Source organism: Lynx canadensis, chromosome A2, assembly GCF_007474595.2.
Source record: "Lynx canadensis isolate LIC74 chromosome A2, mLynCan4.pri.v2, whole genome shotgun sequence".
In the NCBI taxonomy this organism is placed as follows: Eukaryota; Metazoa; Chordata; class Mammalia; order Carnivora; family Felidae; genus Lynx; species Lynx canadensis.
The window spans coordinates 121,174,577-121,190,073 of record NC_044304.2 but is presented as its reverse complement, the minus strand read 5'-3'; the positions used below and the strand labels follow the sequence as shown (position 1 = coordinate 121,190,073).

Below are 15,497 nucleotides of genomic sequence, written 5' to 3'. Positions count from 1 at the left end.
AGAAGTCAGTCTTTCAGACAGACTTTGGACACATGGAGGGTCAGGTAGGCTTGCCATGGAGTATTCCTCGCAGAGAAAGCGCCTCCTAATTGGACAAAAGAGAGGAAGGAGCCAGCTGCTGCTTTCATGATTATTTAAATACTACCCACAGTCAAAAACGTCTCTTTGTTTCATTACCATTGAAATTTGATTGCCACTACATTTTCTACTGGCCTCCCCTCCGCGCAAACCGGGGAGAAGAAAGAAATTCATAAGGCACCCATTTGGTTTCTGAATGTATTGTTTGCATATAGACATCAGCAGCCTGGAAATATCCCAGCCAGGAATGTCAAACTGACAACACTGTCTGTTTTTCTCCCTGAAAATATCATTTTTAACACATCCGTAAAGGCGAGCCAGATTGTGTGGGACCCGTGCTTTAGTAAGAGACAGGAGGCTTGGTGGTTCAGCTGTGGGCATCGGACATTAACAAAAAACCATTTCTGGGAGGGTTCAGTTTCTAAAAGATTAAAAGAATTCGTCAACTTGAACAGAATTCTGTTCTAACCCTCTCTGCTGACAGTTGATGTTTGTGCTGGAGGCTGAGTATTAGATAACGATTCGCGCAGCACTTTTTAGTTTGCAAACATTTCTGCCCCCTGGTATGTTGTAGGACACTCCCAAGGACCAAGCGAGGGAGGCGAGGGCAGTTGTCTTATCCTCGTTCTACAGATGAAAAAAAGTGGGTTTCACAATGAAGGAAATTCACAAATGGTCACAGAACGAGCCCCGCCCTGGACACTCACTGCTCAGTGCCTATTTCTACCTCGCTTTGTTGGCAGATCGCTTCTTATCTCTTGAAGCCTGAATAAAACACCTCACCTTCTCTGTAGCTTTTCTGTTCCCCTCTGCCTGCGCCTCCCTCCAGCCCCCTGCACCTAAACCACTAAGTGATTTAACCAGTATCAGTGAGCAACCGTCAATGGTGTCCTAGCCAGAGATGCCACTCTGTGAACACGCCCCTGGGTCCTGCGGCAAGGAGCTTGCGGTCCGTCTAGTGACATGTTATGCCTAACTCCTGGGGTCCCCCAGGGGCGCAGGAAATAACATCGCTCTCTCTTGACCAAATTCCAAACTTATTGAGAAATAAATCAAAGAATATCTGCAGGTGATGCCCAACATGTATCATCTTTTCTTTTTTTAAATTTATTTTGAGAGAAAAAGAGTAGGGGAGGGGCAAAGAGACAGGGAGAGAGAGGGAATCCCGAGCAGGCTCTGCAATGCCAGCACAGAGCCTGATGTGGGGCTTGAACTCACGAACCGTGAGATCGTGACCCGAGCCAAAGTCAGATGCTTAACCGACTGAGCCACCCAGGCGCCCCCGTGTATCATCTTTTCTTGCTGATCGAAGTGAAGCAGGAGTATGTGGCTCAGTAGGTCTGTGAGCTGAACCCCCAAATGGGCCAACCCTTCACCCATTCGCAGGCAGAGCTGGTCTGTGAGGGTCTCCCCACAGGTCCCCAGGATGGGCAGGGGCCTGCCCTGGAACTCAGCACAGGGGGCCGGCTTCCTGGGAGAGGAGGCTCCCAAGGGACCACATGGGGGAGCAGCCAAGCAAAGAATCCAGCACCCAGTTGTTCTCCCAGATTTACCACTCAGATCAGATCGGGTCGGGAGGTGGAGGGGGGGTAACAAATACACTTAGGGCAAAATCTCTCCTCAAGGGAGGCAGAGAAGGGGAAGGCGTCCCTCTCTAACGTGAGTCTAACTCATGCTCACTCTGTGGGCTCGAACTCAGAACTATAGACGGAGAGGCTCATTTACTCCCACCAGAGCTGGCTGGGGCTCCTCTGTGAGGGACTGCAACTTCTGGATGTGCACCTACTATGTGCCGTCAGTGTCTCTGTCTCTTCCATAACGTGAGAGATTCCAGGTCAGAGGCCCTTTCTCAACCAGCGCCCAGTGCAAGGCCTGGCACCAGACAAAGCCGCATTATTGCTTATTGAATGTGCATCAACATGGTGACACAGGCCGGGTCACCAGAGAACATGGCGGGAGCCACAACCCTGACTCCTGGCCTAGTGCTCTCCTTGTCCTATGCTACGTCCATGGTAGCTGCACGATGACACATACCACAACCCCAACTCCCCCCTCCCCCCCCAAAAAGGTAAGTATTGGCTCACGACCCTCTCAGGATCCTCCTTGGTGTAATCTAAAATTGGCCCTGTACACGGAGGGCAAGGAGGGACCAAAGAAAGAGGCAGTCCGCTCCAGATCGTAGGTGGCAATGCTAATAAGCAAAGGGAACTTACATAGGAGGCTTGTCTTGGTCAGGAGCGGGACGAATGGGTGGCCACGCCTGCCCTCGCCAGATCTTAGAAGTTTATGTAGAGGCTTTAACTAGGCGCACATATACCGTGCAGGTGTTGTTAAACCGCATCATTATCTCACATCTACGATCTTGAGCAGCCTCTGGGAGCGGGAAAGGCGAGCGGAGCCCAACTTCCCAAGACAGGGGTGGGGGTGAGGAGCCTCTAATCGCCCGGGTCCAACTCACGGGTCAGTTGGCCGTCAGGTGTTTCTGATGACCTTCCCCATTAGTAGGCGAGGGTTAATAACACTAATAATAGCTAATGCTTACGAGGGCCTGCTGCGTAGCAGGCCCCCTGGCGTTTGCACACGCATCCCTCGAGCTGGCTACTCACGTGCCCTGATTCCACGGGTGAGAAAACTCATGCTCAGAGAGGTTGAGGCACCAGCCCAAGGCCACACAGCTAGTCGTGATTCTCATTCAAACCTGTGCTCCTAACCCTCACAGACCACGCCCGGGGAACGAAATGAAAACAAAACAACGCAGAGACTTAAGCTTTTGCTTACGGAGATATCCAGGGATGTTCTCTGTCATCAGTCTGCTACAGACTTTGTACGATGGGGGGACGGAGCTACTCAGGGCCGGTCTGAGAACCGGTACCAGCCATGACAAAGAGCGGAATTGAGAGAAAACGTCGAAACCTCCGTGGCGACTTGGCGTGGCAGCTAATCCACGTGATTGGTACTTGCCTCGCCGAGCATACTTGTTTCCCTGAGCAGGGTGAGGCCGGGTGGATATGAACTTGCACTATGAGTCACAAAAGAGGCCTGCACTGTGTGCTAGGATTTGACTGTAAGTTTCTAAACACTTGCTTCTTTATCACAGTTTACAAAGCACCAACACTGTGGTGCTACTTTCCTTAGCTTGGGAGCAGATGAAGGAGAAGGTGGTCCAGCAATAGCCAGGAGACTTTTGTCTAGTTGTCTTCGCTGACCATCAGGGTGACCTCGGACAATTCTCTTTGGGGCGGCTGTAAAATGAGGGGCTTGGGCTAGGTTCTCTCTGAGACCCCTCCTATGTGGCCACGTTTGCTACCAGAGTAGCTCCTTTTTTTTTTTTTTTTTTTTTTGAATTTAAAAACTTTGTATTTATGGAGAGAGCATCCTTGTACCCACACATTTATCTTCTATCACTCTTGTGCATTCATACATCAAAAGAAGAAAGAGGGGCGCCTGGGTGGCTCACTCAGGGAAGCGCCAGGTCGTGATCTCACGGTTCGTGAGTTCGAGCCCCACATCGGGCTCTGTGCTGACAGCCCAGAGCCTGGATCCTGCTTCGGATTCTGTGTCTCCCTCTCTCTCTCTGCCCCTCCCCTGCTCCCACTTGCACTCTCCCTCTCTCTCTCTCTCAAAAATAAACATCAAAAACAAATTTTTTTAAAAAACGTAGAACTCTTCTAAGCCATGCCCAGTTCAGTGTCCCTCTGTTCCACCTGCCCCATCTTGCTGTTCCTTGGTCCAGCAAGGCTGTGGTTCCTGCAGCATTGCTTGAAGAGTGACTCGTTATTATCCCTGGGATTTTCTTCCACACGGACGCTGGTGTTGATGCACGGGCTCTGGTGGTGACGATACGTCACGACTACCACCCATCTAGGGGCAACAGTGACACACATTGTGATTTCAGATAGGTTGAAATGTGAATAAAAACGTACAGGTGTTTGCTCGCCTTCCTCCGCCTTCTCCCATCTTTGCGGATCGCAGCACCCAGGTGGCAACATTAATCTAATCAGGGCGAATCATGCCTCACATCTTCCTCTCTGATACAAAATTGTTTTCAGGAATGATCGTGAAGCAATCAGCAATGAGCACCAGCTCCTTGATTTGCTCTTTAATTTTAAAAACAAAGACATAATTTCAAAGAAGGAGTTTACTTTAAAAGTTCACTCAACTGGGGTACGATATACCATGTATGAAATAAAATTTGCATCTGCCAAATGAAAATATCACACCTTGCAGTTCACCGTCTGGTAGCTGTTTTAACTTTCAATACACATCAAATTCCCCGAAGCCACACAGAATTGAAGTGACTCGAGTTTCCTCTCTTTGTCTCTAGGGGCCCTGCGTTCTCATGGTCGATCCAGAGGCTGTGGTTTACATGCAGGAGAGTGAAGGACTAGGGAATTGCAGACAATCTGAAGGGGGCTCTTGTGATTCCAAACAGTTAGGGCCAGACTCTGCGGGTGTCAGAGGCTGACTGTAGAACTTGGAATTCTCCAGTAGAATGCGATATTTATTAAAGGCTAATAAAAATGTGCTAATGCGAAGCTTGCCTATCATTAAAACTCAACAGTAATTGTAGCAATCCTTTAGAACTTGGGCAAACGTGATGGGGTTTGGGGAGTCTATTTGATCACTTACATTGTTTAGAAATCTTGGCACATGGTGGTAATGAAAAGCAAATAAATTTTTTATCTTACTTGGGGGTTTTAAAGTAGTTATTGGGGCACCTGGGTGGCTCAGTCAGTTAAGCATCGGATTTCAGCTCGGGTCACGAGCTCATGGCCGTGAGATCAAGCCCTGTGTCAAAAAAAATTATTATTAAAAGAGTTCTCCGCAGACAATGTACCTTCTTATTGCCTGAATCCAGGGCAGACCACCCCACCCCACCTGCTCCGACACTTCCCGACTCTTGGTGCGCTGCTGCTTCTGGTTCGAATAGTTTGTGTATTTTAGGGCATTGAAGACCACTTGGTTTTAAAAGTTTCAACAGCAAGGTACTTGCTCTTCTGGTTCAATAGGTTTTAGTTCTGGGCCAAGGGAGAAAAAAATGCAATTAATATATATATATTTTAATATTTTTTAAACATTTATTCATTTTTGAGAGACAGAGCATGAGTGGGGGAGGGGCAGAGAGAGAGGGAGATGCAGAATCCGAAGCAGGCTCCGGGTTCTGAGCCGTCAGCACAGAGCCCGACGCGGGGCTCGAACTCATGAGCCGTGAGATCATGAGCTGAGCCGAAGTCTCGAGCTGAGCTCGACCGACTGAGCCACCCAGGCACCCCGGCAATTAATAATAATAGCCAACATTACCGCATGTGTGCTTTGTGGCCCAGGCCCAGTGCTTTAAAAGGGACATTATCTCTTCTTTTCTTCCAAGTGTACCCCTATGAGCTATGTTCTATTACCTCTAGTCTCCAAGAGGGGAACTGAAGCTCAGAGAGACTGCAAACTTCTCCGAGGTCACACAGCTAGTAAGTGGTGGAGAATGAGACTGGACCCAACCGCCTGACTTTGGGGCCTGTGCTCTTGACCGTCAAGCTCTACTGCCTTCCACCATGTGTCCACCCACCATGTGCCCATCAGACAGAAGACAACAGACCATGGTAGAACAGTAATCACTTGGGGGTATCTCTTCCTGGCCAAGGATTGTAAACACACTATCTTATTTACTTCTCACAACAGCCCTGCAAGGAAGTATTTGGTACCCCTTTTTGTTTAGCTTGAGGATGACTTTCAGCAAGTTCATTGCTTTTGATTACAGAGGAAATCATGGAGCTGGTGTCTAAACCTATCCTTTTTTCTGTGCTTTTTTTTTTTACTTCATACTTCCTTCCTAAGGTGCCCAATGCTGTATGGTGCATTGAACACACAACGCGAGAAAATCCCTGTGCGTAAGAAACAAGGTGCTATCAATCTCACTAGAGAGCGAGGCACTCGATTTCCCAGCCTGCCTACAACGAGGGCGCCACAGCCCAGGCCAGAGGGATGTTAAGGGAAAGTGGACTGGTGAAGGTGGGTGGGTTCTAGGAAGGCTTTAGCTCTCCTGATAAAAGGGACCAACTCAGCTGGTAAGAACCTTCTCTCATTCTTTTTTTTTTTTTTAATGTTTATTTTTAAGAGTGCGTGTGAGTGGGGGAGGGGCAGAGAGAGAGGGGGACACAGAATCCGAAGCAGGCTCCAGGCTCCGAGCTGTCAGCACAGAGCCCGATGCGGGGCTCGAACCCACAAGCTGTGAGATCATGACCTGAGCCGAAGTCAGACGCTTAACCGACTGAGCCACCCAGGTGCCCCGAACCTTCCTTTGTTCTTGAACACAGATCTGCAGCAGCAATTTTGTAACCAGGAGGTATAAGCCAAAGGAATCTCAGAGATGGTTGTCCTAATATCATAGAGTGGCTGAACCAATACCAATAACCGCCTATCTCTACTTCTAGCGGGAGAAGAGTCCATAGTTATTTAAACTGCTCTGAACTGGGTATTCTGTCACTTTATCTGAGAGGTAAGCCTTTGATTTCCATGCCTATTCGAACTGACTTTTCCCCCTGCCTTCACAAAGAGAGTATCCTGAATGTAGCTTAAGACATCTTAGGGGCGCCTGGCTGGCTCGGTCGGTAGAGCATGAGACTCTCTGTCTTGGGGGTTGTGAGTTTGATCCTCACATTGTGGGTAGTAGAAATTACTTAAAAAAATTATATATATCTTAGTGTTGTGGGCACGACGCTCCAAGTATCTGCTATGCTCACTGCCCCTTCTGAGAGCAAGAATCAGCAGCTCTTTATAAATGAGTCCCATGCTTTGTGCCAAGGACCGTGTTTCTCTGGCCAAAGTTGACTCTGACTCTTGGAACTTCACTGAAAGCACCCATCTGTAGGTTAGTGAGTAGCCTACGAGGCCATCTGGCATAAGAGCTTCCCAGCAAAGGCACTGGGTAGATGTTGACTAGCTCACCTATGAAACGGAAGTTGGGTCACGCAAGGAGAGGCGGACGCCACAAGGCAAGACAAGTCACGAATAAGCAGTTGCTAAGAAGCAATGTTAAGTCAGGGACAAGTAGAAGCCAAGAGGCAGAGAGAGGGGAAAGTCGAAGAGTTACGGGGTAACAGCAGGAGAATTGTAACTATGGCCGAGCCTTTAAGGCAGGAAGCCACCAATGACTGCTACTGAGGGAACAGTAAGATTCCAGGCCTCTCCCCCGTTGACTTTCTAAAGTTCTGTGGGGGGCCTGGGGGGGCTCAGTCGGTTAAGCGTCCTACTCTTGACTTTGGCTCGGGTCATGATCTCATGGTTCATGAGATCGAGCCCCTGCGATGGGCTCTGTGCTGACAACGTGGAGCCTGCTTGGGATTCTCGTTCTCCCTCTCTCTCTCTCTCTCTCTGCCCCTCCCTCCCCCCCTCTCAAAATAAATAAATATTTTTAAAAAAAAACAATAATAAAGTTGCTAGGATCCCTGACTGCTCACTGAGCATACACTGTGGCTGGTGAAGCCGTGTCATCCAGCTGAGCCCCCCCCCCCAGATCCAGGGAAGATAACCGCATCGGACCACATCCGTACTGGCAGTTTGAGAGAGCTTCACCAACGTGTTGGCAACTCAGGGTCACCCCTGCCATCGTCAGTCCTTGTAGTGTGCTGCACACGCACCTGCGGAGCCCAGAGACAATAGGCGGGGTGTCTGTGGGCCACATGTGGGCCCAACCCATGTTTGTTTCGCCTGCACGCTATCTTAAGACGATGCGCATTCGGATGCTTTTTGATGGCGTGTGTGCTCTTCCATTCGTCATGGTCCCTACCTCTCTCTGTTCCTGATACCTGCCCCACCTTGCACACGCGCATTCCCTGCTTGGTCCCTGGGGGCACTTGAGTGGTAGCCTCTGGCAGGCGATGCAGAGGGGTCACACACACTGCCAGGGGTTTCACGCGGCTGGCCACCCCCACCCCTCCACCCGCGGCAGCAGAACCATGCCTTCTAGGCAGGACAGGAAGCTGCTGCGTTCCCAGAATCTTCCTCGTTTCCAAGGGCTGTTGCACAGAGAGAGAGAGAGCACACGAGTTGAGCGTGGGCCTGTTGCCACCCCCGCAGACCCCAGAGCTGGCGTCTTCTGTCGCCTCGTCATCAACTTGCTTCTCCACCGCAGTCCACAGACACTTCTTTTTTTTTTTTTTTTTAATTTTTTTCCAACGTTTATTTATTTTTGGGACAGAGAGAGACAGAGCATGAACGGGGGAGGGGCAGAGAGAGAGGGAGACACAGAATCGGAAACAGGCTCCAGGCTCTGAGCTGTCAGCACAGAGCCCGACGTGGGGCTCGAACTCCCGGACCGCGAGATCGTGACCTGGCTGAAGTCGGACGCTTAACCGACTGCGCCACCCAGGCGCCCCCGCCTGTTGCCACTTCTAATCACACCCAGCCCCGCTCACCACAGCTGCTTTCTTCTCTCCCGGCTTGTATGGCTTTCATCGTGCCTGTCTTACCGGATGCTCGTGGGGTTGACCTTTGTGGTCTGAACCAATTAGTGGGTGCTTCTCCTTCAGCCCAGCAAGCCACGGATCTCAGCACCGTGCGGCCCCTGGACAGTGGCTCTGCCTCGCAGTGCTGGTGAGCTGGCCCTCAGCCGCGATGCTCTACCGTCCATCGGTTCTACTTTTGTTTTCTCGAAGGCTTTTTGAGTCCAGGGGGATTCCAGAAGCCTGAGGGATCAGGAAAACGGGGGTAAGTGCAGAGGTGTGGCTTGTCGCTGAAAATCACAGCCTGTGGAGGTGGTCGAAGGAGAGATTATGGTAGACTGGTGCCGGAGGTGGTAAACGCCCTCCCGGGGTGCGTTCCGGCGGACAAAGCGAGGATTACAGAGACCATCCAAAAGTGTGCAGGAGGAGGCAGCCCGAGGGAAAGGTGGGTGATGGTGGAAGGCATGTACACCCACGGGAGTGTGGATGTGTCTATGTGCATGTCTGTGTAGACGGATTAGCATTGAGAGCCGTGGAAAATAAAATCAGGTAGGAGAAAATTATGCAGGGTCTTGAAAGGTAGACAAACAAACTTAGGATCATTGCAGTAGGTAGTTTAGAGCCGTTGAAGGGAAGGGGAATTTAGGCCCAGGTATCCAACTATGTAACGACCCAAAGGCCAAGCAGGAATGGAAAGAAATCATCCTAGGAGAGTTTGAAGGCGCATTTGAGAAGCCTGGATGGCTGGCTCCATTTGAAGGGCCGAACGGAGGAAACTGTCAATGTTGATGCCAAAATTTTGAGCTCAGGGGCATATTGGCACCACTCGTAGGACGGAAAGTTTGAGAGAGCTGAAAAGAGAGAATGAGTTCTGTTTTAGAAGTGACATTTCATCCTTCAGAAAGAGACCTTCCTCCCTCATTTACTGGACTGCTTATGTGGTTGCCAGAGCAGATTTGTGTCTGGAGTGCAACAGAGAAGCCTGGGCAATGAGGACAGACCTCGTACGTACCCACATCCTCGGGTTTCTTAGTCAACAGGACGGCAGGACCAGAAGTTTCCACTAGACATCAAGTGACTGCCAGTCTCTCAGTGAGGGCTCTGGCCAGAATGAGACACACATGAACCAGTTAGTTACAACGAGGAGCTCAGAAGCCCATTCCTTGATGTGCCTTCAGAGGAACGTTCACATCCTTTTGCTGACAAGGAGGCACAGACTGAATTTGGCCCCATCAGCACACTGGCAGGCAGCCATGTTGTTAAATGGAAACTGACCCACCATAGGAAAAAAGTGAAGGGCAAATGATCATTGCACTCCACGTTCCTGGCCAGAGACCCCATCCCGGCCCTCTGTATTCAGAAAACTTTAAAACTTGATCTAGTGAGACCTCATGCGAGACAACTGTCCAGAGGCTGTTTAAACTTCTGCTGTGACTTCAGGAACATTTCTGCATCCCAAGGGCCTAAATGGGGCTCCCACGGCAGGCAGTGCCTGATGTTTCACAGCATGACTGTGCCCTTGAGTTTCACGCTGGCTGTGGATTTTAGGCCACAGACCCACAACTGTCTATTGGGCCTGCATAATCCCAGATGTTAGCAGGTAAACCTCACCGTAACAAGACCACTCAGTTCATTCGGGAGCATTTAGCTCTGTTTCCAGGCATTGTGGAAGTCCTAGATGGGTCCCCACGGTCTCTAGCACAGCGAGCAGCTGTTCAGTGCACAGGTTTTGTGCGGGCAGAGCTAACCTGGAGTGCCAGCTTGGCCTCACCAGCTGCTCTGACTGGGGAAAACAAACTAACCTTTCCAGGCCTTGGTCTCCCTGTCAGTAAAATGGGGGTCATAATGCCTAGTTCAGAGTGTTGTGGTGATAAATACGTTATATATAAAGGATGTGTTAGTTATCTACTGCCGCATGACAAATTACCCCCCAACATAGTGGCTTAAAGCAACAATAAGTCTTTTTAGTATCTCATGGTTTTTGAGGGTCAGGAATTTAGGAGCGGCTCAGCTGGATGGTTCTGGATGGAATTTCTTTTTTAAAAAATCATCTGTTTTTAAGTTTATTCACTTGAGAGAGACAGACAGACAGAGGATGGGTGGGGGAACGGGTAGAGAGAGAGAGACACACACACACACACAGTATCTGAAACAGGCTCCAGGCTCCAGGCTCCAAGCTGTCAGCACAGAGCCCGACACGGGACTTGAACCCACTTGAACCCATGAGATCATGACCTGAGCCGAAGGTGGATGCTTAACCGACTGAGCCACCCAGACCCCCCTGGATGGAACTTCTCATCCAGTTCAGCCCAATGGCAGCCTGGGCTGCAGTTCATCTGATGGATAGACAGGAGCTGGAGGAACCACATCTAGTGTTGGTCACTATGTTCGGTCGAGAAGTTGGTGCTTAGCAGGATATCTTGGTTCCTCTCCACACAGGCCTGTCTACAGGACTTGTAGTGTCTTTAGTGCATGGTGACTGGCTTCCCCGAGTGCAATCCATCCAAGGACAAGGCAGAAGTTGCAATACCTTTTACCACTTAGCCCCAGGAGTCGCACGTCACCACCTCCACTGCATTCTGTTGGTCGTACAGGTCAATCCTGATTCCACACAGAAGGGGACCATGTAAGCACATGCACGCTGGGAAGTGAGGATCGTGACGGGCTGCCTTGGATATTGGCAACCAAAGGGCTTGCCCAACACCTAACTAAATGGCAGCTGCTAAGAGGATTATGATTCTCTGCTTCGTATCATTTCCACAAAGAAAGAACGCTTCCTTGTCTTTTGCTCTAAGGGCCAACCATTTCTTCTCTCCTCTCACGTCTAGTGGCCCGCCAGACCCATGGTGATGTCAGGAAGGGCAGCACCCCGTGGCCTCACTCCAATACCTTAAAGATAAACTTTGAGACTTTTAGCCTCCTCTGTTTCTTTCCTCATTTATGTAATGAGACTCCCTCACAGCGCTTCTGGATTTCTCTGATGATTTGAATGCTGTAGCCAGTCATGATCGGCAGGACATAAGCGATTGCTGAAGCAGGAAAGATGCTGACTTCTGGTTTATGGTCCAGCTCTGCTAGGGAGAAAGCAGTGACCCCGATCACCCCTGTGGCAGCGGCAGAGATTGTGCTAGAAATGGAAATGTGTCGTTAAAAGGCAACTAAAGAGCAGTGTTTGTCAGCAGCAGCCCCAAGTACCCGGTGACTTTCCTTTGCAGGTGCTATGCATTCGATGAGACTCTGGTTGGCTAGTGATAGGATGGTCAATGACACCTCGGTGACAGAAGCTGCCAGTTGTTTTCCAATATCAGTTTTTCTTTTCTTCCACGGTTAGAGAACCGCCAGTCATGAACTGGGAACAAGATATTCCAGAATAAAAATTACATTCATCAGGCTCCCTTGACAAAGCTCTGGTCAATGGGATATAGTGGAGGTCATGTATGCAACTTCTGGAGAGGGAGCAGGTATCTCTTCTCTTATTCTTTTCTTCTTGCTGGAATTCTGATGAAATGATTGGAGCTCCAGGAGCCATTTTGGACCATGAGTTGACTTTGGGAATGGAAGCCATTGTGGCAGAGCAAAAAAGAGAATAAAACTGGGTCCCTAACACCACAGAACTCTCTTCTAACTCTGGGCTGCCTGCCTCTAGATCTCTTAAACATTAGAAAGAAATGAACTTTTCATTTAAAAAAATCATTCTTTGTTGTTTTTTTTTTTTTCTGTTACTTTACAACAAACCTAACCCCAACTGCCACAGCTTCCTGTTGCCATGGCCATTATTACAGCTCTTGCACATGACCTGCCACCAGGCATGCGTTTACATGTTACTGGAAAGTCTGCAGAAATGATGCCAGGAGGAAAAAGACAAACCATTGTTTATATTTTCATGCAACATTTATTGAGCACCCCCTGCTATATGCAAGGCACCGTGAGGGGTTCCAAGATGAACTAAGCCGGGGTGGCTTAGTCGGTTAAGCATCCAACTCTTGATTTCAGCTCAGGTCATGACCTCATGGTCGTGAGATCAAGCCCCATGTCGGGCTCTGAGCTGAGTGCGGAGTCTGCTTGGGATTCTCTTTCTCCTTCTCTCTCTGCTCTTCCCCCATTCACCCGTGAACTCTCTCTAAATAAATAAATAAATAAATAAGCATTAAAAAAAAAAAGATGCCTGGGTCTCATCCTACAGAGCTCACCTACCAAATTACACGGAGGAGGTCAAGCAGCTGTATGTTGAGTTTGTTTTGAGTTTCTCTTCTATCTGGGCCCCCTGTTGCCATCACTTTGTTTCTTCATACATTTCATTCATTCATTCGACAAATATATATGAAGAACTTTACCATGTCAGGCATCGTGACAGGTGCTGGCATCATAATGACGGACTAAAGCAGGGGTGGTACGTGTCCTCGTGAAGTTAGCGGCCTAGGGTGATGCAGAGCAGTGTGGCTATACTTTGGGTTCCTTTGCCTTAAAAAAAAATTATAATAACATTACTTATTTATTCCCAAAATGATATATATTCAATAAGTGAACAGAAGAAAATAATCTCATACAGTTCAGAAACAAATACTGCTAACAGTTTGCTATGTTTCAAAAGCCTTAGTGTAAATATCCTTTTTTCACCTTGGGAATACTTTGTTTTGGGCCTGGCTTTTTTTACTTAATATCATATCGTGAACGTTTCACCATGACAATAAATATACTCCTACAACAGCACTTTGAGAGGGGCCTATGTTTTACACTGAACAGAGCTATGTAATTTATGCAATCCCCTATTGGACGTGTAGTCAGGACTTAATTTTCACAATTATAAAGGGGTACTATAATGAATATTCCTATAGCTACACATTTTGTATACTTATGATTATTTCCTTGGGGTAAATTCTTAAAAGTAGAATTGCTAGATCAAAATGTATGTATAGTTCTGGGACTCCTGGGTGGCTCAGTTGGGTAAACATCCAACGTCGGCTCGGGTCATGATCTCGCGGTTCACGGGTTCGAGCCCCGCGTTGGGTCCTGTGCTGACAGCTCAGAGCCTGGAGCCCGCTTCGGATTCTGTGTCTCCCTCTCTCTTTGCCCCTCCCCCATTCACACTCTGTCTCTCTCAAAAATGAATAAACATTAAAAAAAGATTTTAAAAACTGTATAATTCTAAGAGTTTGGTACAAATCTAAATTAACTTTAAGTGGTTAGACAAATATAGTCTCTCCCTCAGAGGCCAAGAGTTCCACTGAATTCTTTTTTTTTTTTTTTAATTTTATTTATTTATTTTGAGGGAGAGAGAGAGAACCCTAGCAGGGGAAGGGCCGAGAGAGAGAGGGAGAGAGAGAATCCTAAGCAGGCTCTGCACTCACAGGGTGGGGCTTGAACCCACTAACCCTGAGATCATGACCAGAGCTGAAACGGAGTCAGACGCTTAACCGACTGAGCCACCCAGGTGCCCCTCTTTTTTTTTTTTTTTTTTTTAATTAATATACTGACTTAGAGAGGACTCCCATAACTTGACGAATCCCTTATATCTTCACACGATTCCTTTTTCAGACTGCTTTCCTTCCCAGAGGAAAGAGCAGAGCTTCTGGAGAAGTCAGGAATCTGGCCAAGGGCACAGAGACATGGGCCAGGCCTGGTAACAGCCGCCCTAGCAAAAGTCCTCCTCTACAGTCAGACCTGTATGACTCCTACCGAATGTTCTTTGAGCTGATGAAAATGCACATTATGCTCATTCATGAGGCAGAACGCTCTGATTCAAGCTCTCAACCCCCCTGGCAGCAGTTTAGCAAGGATGCTGCCACATCCCCTTCACTGAATTCATCTTCTCTCCCTTTTCCTCCTCACCCCCATTCTTTGCCACCTGATTATTATTTTCCAAAACAAACAAACAAAAAAAAGCTTTCCTGGATTTCCTGTCTTGAAAACGATACGAAGACACGCAGAAAAAAATAAAATAAAAATCACCTCCAAATATTGCTCCTTAGTGATACGACCTCTGTTTGTACACAGGTGAACAGCTTTCCAGATGTCTCTTTGCATTATATGATAGCTCCCAATTAGTGTTTAATCTTATAACAAATTCATGAGATGGGCCACATTGCCTTTCTTTTATAATTACGAGAACCGAAGTGCTAGAGATGTCCAGTTACTTGATCGAGGTTATGTGGGGAGCTGGGATTTGATCTCACTCTTACTCCAAAGCCTGTAGGTCTCACCCATTGGGTGATTTCTCCAACTCTCCTGCTTTCCTGTTTCTGTATATGGACTTGTGTAAATGGAGTCCCTTTATTACCTTAATCATTTCATCCAAAAAGGTGCTGTGAGAGGCACCTGGGTGGCTCAGTTGGTCCAGCATCCGACTCTCGATTTCAGCGCAGGTCATCATCCCAGGGCTGTGGATCTGGTTCCTCGCTGAGCATGGAGCCTGCTTAAGATTCTCTCTCTCTTCTTCTGCCCCTCTCCCTGGCTTGTGCTCTCTCTCTCTCTCAGTCTCGAAAATTAAAAAAAAAAAAAAAGTGCTATGGGCAAAGATGTTTCAGCAGTGGGCTGTAAAGTTTAAATCTTAACCGACTGCTTCCTGAATCTGTGATTTGGTCCTACTTAACCTCAGGCCATTTTCCTCATCGGTGAAATGAGGATTATCATCCCTTAAACTTGGTTATGAGCATTGAGTAACACCATATATGTAAAACACCTGCCACACGGTCAACACTCATTAAATAGCACTTCTCATTATCTCTCCAGGCAAGAAATATGGATCACCATTTGAATGGCAGTTCATTGTGATATGTGGGGGTATAGCATGATACATTTACCACACATTAAATAATGTCTTGCCTTGACAGACGTTACGTTGTCTTTAATTGTCTCGCTTGTCACTAATGTGCATCCCAACATATTCATCTTTGCACATTTGTTCCATTGCCTCTCAAGGATAATTTCTGCAACAAGAATGGGATCCAAATGGATGGATAAGACAAATATACCCTGCAGATGGGT

The 15,497-nt window shown here is 48.1% G+C and overlaps 1 long non-coding RNA gene across 3 annotated transcripts; it reads right to left on the bottom strand.

Moving 5' to 3' along the window:
* Positions 1–8,413: 8,413 nt before the first annotated feature.
* LOC115509038 lies at positions 8,414–14,864 on the bottom strand. 3 transcript variants are annotated; one of them, XR_003967204.1, is made up of 4 exons: positions 14,791–14,864; positions 12,708–12,974; positions 9,526–9,614; positions 8,414–8,756 (listed from the first exon to the last, which is right to left on the bottom strand). It is a non-coding gene; the product is annotated as an uncharacterized LOC115509038 (long non-coding RNA). The 3 variants fall into 3 exon arrangements; XR_003967205.1 differs by having other exon boundaries at positions 12,848–12,974; XR_003967206.1 differs by lacking the exon at positions 8,414–8,756 and adding an exon at positions 8,776–9,364.
* Positions 14,865–15,497: the final 633 nt, after the last annotated feature.